This window comes from Elephantulus edwardii, unplaced genomic scaffold (assembly GCF_000299155.1).
Source record: "Elephantulus edwardii isolate Elephantulus edwardi_28Jun2011 unplaced genomic scaffold, EleEdw1.0 scaffold00595, whole genome shotgun sequence".
Lineage (NCBI taxonomy): Eukaryota > Metazoa > Chordata > Mammalia > Macroscelidea > Macroscelididae > Elephantulus > Elephantulus edwardii.
Window position 1 is genome coordinate 40990 of NW_006400345.1, and position 7408 is coordinate 48397.

Sequence of the window (7408 nt, forward strand, 5' to 3'; positions counted from 1 at the left end):
GACTGCATAGGAATCAAATTGACTATATCTGTAGAAGGAATCATTGGAGAAGCTCATTATCAGCAGTCAACATAAGGCCAGAAGTGTGGACTGTAGGACACAACATCAATTACTCATGTGCAAGTTCAAACTGAAGCTGAAGAAAATGAAAACAGGTGTGGGCCACCAGAGGCCGCAGCTCCCCGCAGCCAGCCACACACCCGCTGCCGCTCCAAGCCACAGCCACTGCGCTCTGGTCCGCTGCGACATGGCAAAAGTCACTAGCCCCACGGAGACTGAGCGGTGCATTGAGTCCCTGATTGCCATGTTCCAGAGGTACGCTGGACAGGATGGAAACAGCCTTACCCTCTCCAAAACAGAGTTCCTGAAATTAATGAATACAGAACTGGCTACCTTCACAAAGAATCAGAAGGACCCCAGTGTCCTTGACCACATGATGAAGAAACTGGACCTCAACGCTGATGGGAAGCTAGATTTCCAAGAATTTCTTAATCTTATTGGGGGTGTTGCTGTGGCCTGCCATGACTCTTTGATGAAACATGTTTACTAGCAAACCTGAAGCACCATTGAAACTGGCCAACAAGCTCAGCCCCGTCCCTCCAAGACCCCCCATCCCATGACTGTAGGCTCCTCACAGCCCACACACACCCTGATCTAGCCCACCCACCACCCCATGCAGGCCACCCCTGCTGGGACTAATAAATATTCTTGTTTGTTTTTTTAAAAAAATATGAAAACAAAAACCAAAATATGATCTTGAGTCTACTCCACCTAAATTTCAAAATCATCTTAAGAATAGGTACTGAACATACTGAAGTACTAAATGTCGATATTTGAGGATCAGATGAATAATGGGATGACATCAAAGATATCATCTATGAAGAGAGGAAAAGGCCTTGAACAAGTCAGCAGTGAAAGGAAAAAACCCCAAAATGGATGTCAGAAGAGACTTTAAAAAATGCACTATAGCATCAAGAAGCCTTAAAACAAAGGAAAAAAATACTCTGATATGAAAGAGCTAAACAAGATCTCAAAGGACAACTCAACAAGACAAAGCAAAATATTATAATGGAATGTGCAGAGAGCTTAAGTTGGAGAATAAAAAGGGAAGAAATTGGGGATTCCAAGATGGTGGCAGTGGAGAGTGCAGTGTGAAGAGCTGGAGGAAAAGTAACCTGCATAGAGACAGACCTCTAGAGAGACCTTCACACCACATAGAGATTGACCAACGCTGCACAATGTGGACAGTAGGAATTTGAATAAGAAATTTTGTTGGAACAATTTAAAATAGTTTAAAAGCTATAGGGCCACGCAAAATCTGGAAGCTTCCAGCCAAGCTGCTGTGGGACCCATCCCCAGGAGAAAGAAGCTTAGTGGGAAATAACTGAGTTCTCTTAAACTTCACTAACAATGAGTGGGTCTGTTGGAATTTGACTGAGTTTTCTTGAGCCCTCGCCAATTGCCTATGATTGGGTGTATGGAGAGGGATTTGACTGGGTTTTCTTGGGCACTGAGTGTCCAAGAGTGAGCAGGCTGAGGGGAATTTGACTGAACTGTCTTAGACACCACAGACCAGCCAGAGGTGAATGGGTCAGTGGGAATTTGACTGAGTCTTCTCATGTCCTGCTGGACCCAGGACCCTGCTAAGGCAGGGGCTGCTGCACAGGGGCACCTGGGTAAGGGCCACTGGGCAGGGACCACTGAGTGAGAGCCACTAGGTAGGAGATGGACAGCTAGAATTTGAATAGGGAACCCACACACAGACAGCTGAAGTCTGAGTGAGATCTCGCAAGGGGATGACTCACCCCTAAGGTTGCCCTACCACCCCCCCCCCGTGCCTGCCCACCTCCATTCGGCTCCACACCAAGGATGAAATATCCAGTCAATCAACTTGCCTTTAATCCAGAGTACCTTGATCCGACTTACCTACAAAAGGCTGCTTTCACAGGCTCTGAACCAAACTTTACATTGAGTCAGAAATTCAAAGAAAAACACAAGTGGGGTAGCTATTGAACTGATTTCTAGAGCATTATCTTCGGATCAAGAACATATAAATGTCTCAAAGAAAGCAAGCTATCCCACACAGTATGCAAGTGAAAAGTAAGATGTAACTTCCCAAAAGTGACGCAGTATCAATGGATTTCTTGAAGCCAGAAAGTGTGATGGAACTTTCTGACACAGAATTTAAAAGAACAATGATTATTTTCAATAGATGAAAGAAAAACTTGAAGAATTACAAGATACTGCAAGCAAAAACCAGGAGGAGCTAAAGAAAAACCAATCCAGAACAATGCAGATTTAAAAAGATGAGCCACAGCAGCACTGGAAAAACAAGAAACCATGATCCAAAATATGAAGCCCAATGTTTCAGAGGCTGTCAACAGGATGGAAGGACACATGAGCAAATTTGAAGAGATGGAACACAGAACCGGTGAAATAGAAGATAAAATTGCCATCACTGATCTGCTAGAGTAAAAAGCAGAATCAAAAAGAAAGGAAAAGAAAACCTAAGAATAATGTGGGACACCATCAAGAGAAATAATATGCACATCTTGGAATCCCAGAACAGGAAGAAGCAAGTAAAGTCACCAAAAAAAGTTGTAGAATAATTCTAGAGGAAAATATCCCAGGCATAATGAAGAATGAGAAAATATATATTCAAGAAGCTGAGTGAACACCATATAGAATAGAACCCTAAAGAAAAACACCAAGGCATATTGTAGCCAAATTTTCGAGAACCAAAGATAAGGACATATTTCTGAAAGCAGAAAGGGAGAAACAAAGAATAACCTATAAGGGAGAGCAGATAAAATTAAGTGCCAATTTCTCAGCAGAAACCATGTGAACAAGAAGAAAGTGGAGTCCTTCCATAAATCAAACACTCTAAGAACACAACTGTGAACCAAGAACACTGTAACTGGCAAAATTATCCATCAAATATGAAGGAGAGATCAAGATATTCCCAGAAAAACAGAACGTAAGGCATTTTGTAAAAGCAAGACCAGCATTGCAGAAAACACTGAGAGATGTCCTTCTTACAGAGTTATCACAGATAGCAGCATGGACTAAAGTAACTAGCAACAACACCAAAAAGAACTCAACAAAATCATAACAATAAAAACCAACCTTTTAATAATCACACTGAATAAGAATGGTTTGGATGTACCACTGAAGAGGAGAAGAGTAGCAGATTGGACCAAAAAAATCCATCAATATGCTTTTTACAAGAGACACACATTAAAAACTAAGATAGACTACAAATAAAAGTATGGGGGAAAATACATCAAGCAAATGATAGCCAGAAAAAAGCAGGGGTAGCAATATTAATCTCCAATAAAATAAATTTCAATGCAAAACCCATGATAATGGTCAAGGAAGGTCAATACATAATGCTTAAAAGATCAATAGAACAAGAGAACATAACAATAATAAATATCTATGCACCAAGTGAAAGACTTGCAAAATATATAAAACAAACACTAACAAAACTGAAAAAGGAAATAGACAACACTACTATTGTACTTGGATACTTCAATACATCCCTCTCAAGAAAGATAGAACTACCAGAAAAAAACTCAACAGAGATATGGAATAATTAGACCACACAATAAACCAACTTGATCTCATAGATATTTATAGGCTTATGCATACCCACTTCCCCCCCAAAATAAAACCCCACAGTATACTTTCTTCTCCAATATGCAAGTAACATTCTCCAGAATACATCACATTTTAGGTCACAAGGCAAGGACATAGAAGTAAACAACATAGAAATAATACAAAGCATTTTCTCAGACCACAATGCTACAAAATTAGAAATTAATAACAAGAAGATAAAGGAGAAAAAACATACATTTGGAAGCAAAAGGAAACTTTTCTTGAATATTAGTGGGTACCAGAAATAATACAAAATGAAATTTAAAAGTTTCTTGAAAGAAATTATAATGAAGTAACATTTACCAAAACCTCTGAGAAACAGCCAAAGCAGTAATAAGGGGTCAATTTATAACAATAAGTAAATACATCAAAAGGCAGAAAAAACTGACAATTGACTCTCTAACCCAACATCTCCAGCAAATTGAAAACAAAGAGCTAGAAAAACCAAAACCCTCTAAAAAACCCTGAAATTATAAAAATTAGAGCAGAAATAAATAAAAAAAATCAATTGAAATAATCAACAAAAAAGCAGTTGGTTCTTTAAAAAGGTCAATAAGATCAACAAACCACTAGCAAAACTAACAAAGCAAAAGAAGAAAAAAATACAAAAAATCCAAATAAGAGATGAAATGGGCAATGTCACAACAGAACCACCTAAAATAAAAAGGCTAACATTGGAATATTATGCAAAATTATACTTAAACAAATATGAAAAACTGGAAGAAACGGACAAATACTTAGAAAATAACAACCTCCCTAAACTAACGTCAGCCAAAATTGAACACCTGAACAGACCCTTTACAAAACAAATTGAAAAGGTAATACAACAACTTCTAGTAAAAAAAAGTCCTGGACCAGATAGTTATACACATGAATTTTATCAAACAGAAGAACTGTCACCAATCCTATATAAACTATTTCAGAAAATAGAAACATATGGAATTTTTCCAGACTCATTCATTCAAACATATCCTTGATATGGTAAAAACACCACCAAAATTTTAAACTATAGACCAATATCTCTCATGAGCAAAAATGCAAAAATCCTGAATAAAATCCTTGCTAAAAGAATTCAATGATACATAAAAAAATAATTATTGACTAAGTAGGATTCGTAACAGGTATGCAAGGATGGTTTAACATAAGAAAAACAATCAGTGTAATTCATCACATTAACAAAGCAAAGAACAAGAACCACATGATTCTATCAATTGATGCAGAAAAGGCCTTTGACAAAATTAAACACTCTTTCCTGAATAAAACACTCGACAAAATAGGATTAGATGGGAATTTCTTCACATAGTAAAAAGTAAGCATGCAAACTCTAGAGCCAACATTGTTCTCAATGGAGAGAGATTAAAAGCATTCTCCTTGAGAACAAGAACTAGGCAAGGATGCCCACTATCACCTCTTCTATGCAAATTGATATTGTAAGTCTTAGTGATAGCAATAAGGCAAGAGAAGATAATAAGAGATACCCAAATTGGCAAGGAGGAGGTAAAATTATCTCTCTATGCAGATGATTTGGCAAAAAACAAGGCTCCAGAAGTTGACGGCATACCAATTGAAACAATTTAACAAACAAATGCTGCAATGGATGTGGTCACTAAGTTGTGCCAAGAAATCTGGAGGACAGCGAGCAACTGACTGGAAAATATCAATATTTGGTCCCATTCCAAAGAAAGGTGACCCAACAGAGTGTGGAAATTATCAAACAATATCATTAATATCAAATGCAAATAATATTCTGCTGAAAATATCCACAAATGATTGGAGCAATATGTTAACAGTGCCAGATGTACAGGCTGGACATAGAAGAGGTTGTAGTACTAGGGATATCATATCTAAAATTAGATGAATCTTTTCAGAAAGCAGAGAATACCAGAGGAATGTCTATTTGTGTTTCACTGACTATGCAAAGGATTTTGACTGTGTGGATCACAACAAGCTATGGCTGACTCTGAGAAGAATGGGAATCCCAGAACATTTGATTGTGCTAATGTGAAACCTATACTTGGACCAAGAGGCATTCATCAGAAGAGAGTAAGGAGACACTACATGGTTCAAAATAAAGAAGGGGGTCCGTCAGGGATATATTTTGTCTCCATATCTTTTCAATCTGTATGCAGAACAGATCATCGGAGCTGCTGGGCTGTACGAGGAACGTGGCATCAGGATTGGTGGAAGAGTCAGCAACAACTTGTGTTATGAGATGACACAACCCTGCTTGCTGAAACTGAGGAGGACCTGAAGCGCTTGCTGCAGAAGGTTAAGGACTGCATATTTCAATACTGATTGAAGCTCAACATCAAGAAAACTAAGATTCTCACCACTGGGCCAATTGGCAGCATCAGTATGGATGGTGAAGAGATTGAGATAGTTAACAGTTGTAATTTACTAGGCTCCACAGTCAACACTCTTGGTAACAGCAGCCAGGAAATCAAGAGATGAATTGCACTAGGAAAGTCGGCTGTGAGGGACCTCTCAAGAGTACTGAAGAGCAACAATGTCAGACTGGAGACTAAGGTGTGCCTGATCCAGGTGATAGTCTTCGCAATTATGTGCTATGCATCAGAGAGTTGGACAGTGAATAGGGTTGATAGAGAATTGATGCCTTTGAGCTGTGGTGCTAGAGAAGAGTGTTGAATATACCATGGACTGCTAGGAGAACAAACAGGTTTGTCCTGGAGAGGGTGAAGCTGGAATGCTCCTTGGAGTCAAGGATTCTGAAGCTTTATCTGAGATGCTTTGGGCATTTTTCAAGGAGGAACTGGTGCGCGGAGAGGGACATCATGTTTGGAAGAGTGGAGGGACAGCACATGACAGGGTGACCCTCGATTAGATGGACCAATTCTGTGAATGGAGTCGTGGGAACGAGTGTGTTGGAGATGGCGGGGTTGCCACAGGATAGTGCAGCATTTAGGGATCTTGTACATAGGGTTGCTATGAGTTGCAAGTGAATCAGTGGCACACAACAACAACATGCAGATGATATGATAGTTTACTTCAAAAACCCTAAAGACTCAGCAAGAAAGCTACTGGACATAGTTGACCAACTCAGAGAAATAGCAGGATACAAGATCAACATACAAAAATCAATTGGATTTCTCTACAGTGATACAGAGAATACAGAACTGGAGATGAGAAAAACAATACCCTTCACAATAGCTAATCACAGGATTAAATACTTAGGAGTAAGCCTAACCAGAAGCACAAAGGATCTATTCAAAATATTATTATAAGAAACAAAAAGAGACCTGGAGAGGTGAAAGAATATCCCTTGCTCATAAATAGGAATTTTCAATAATGTGAAATAGGCATTATTACCAAAGGCAATTTACATGTCCAATTAAATCCCAATACAAATACCAGTTCCATTCTTCAACAAGATGGAAAAGGCAATCTCCAGTTTCATGTGAAATGGAAAGAGACCCTGAATAAGCAGAGCACTCCTTAAGAAGAGAAACAAGGTAGGAGACATCTCACTCTCTGATTTCAAATCCTAGTACACTGCCATGGTGGCCAAGACAGTGTGGTACTGGTACAATGACAGACACATGGATCAATGGAATAGAATTGAGAATCCAGAAATCAGCACATCTACCTATTGTCAACTGCTTTTTGACAAGGAAATGAAATCAGTTAATTGGGGAAACAGCCATTTTAACAAATGGTGCTGGCAAAATTGGAAAACTATCTGCAGAAAACTCAAGCAAGATCCACACCTCACTTGATGCACAAAATCCAACTC

At 38.9% G+C, this 7408-nt stretch overlaps 1 pseudogene; it reads left to right on the forward strand.

Annotated features, from left to right (window-relative positions):
- The first annotated feature begins 247 nt into the window (after positions 1–247).
- On the forward strand, positions 248–550 carry LOC102870808 (annotated as a pseudogene).
- Positions 551–7408: the final 6858 nt, after the last annotated feature.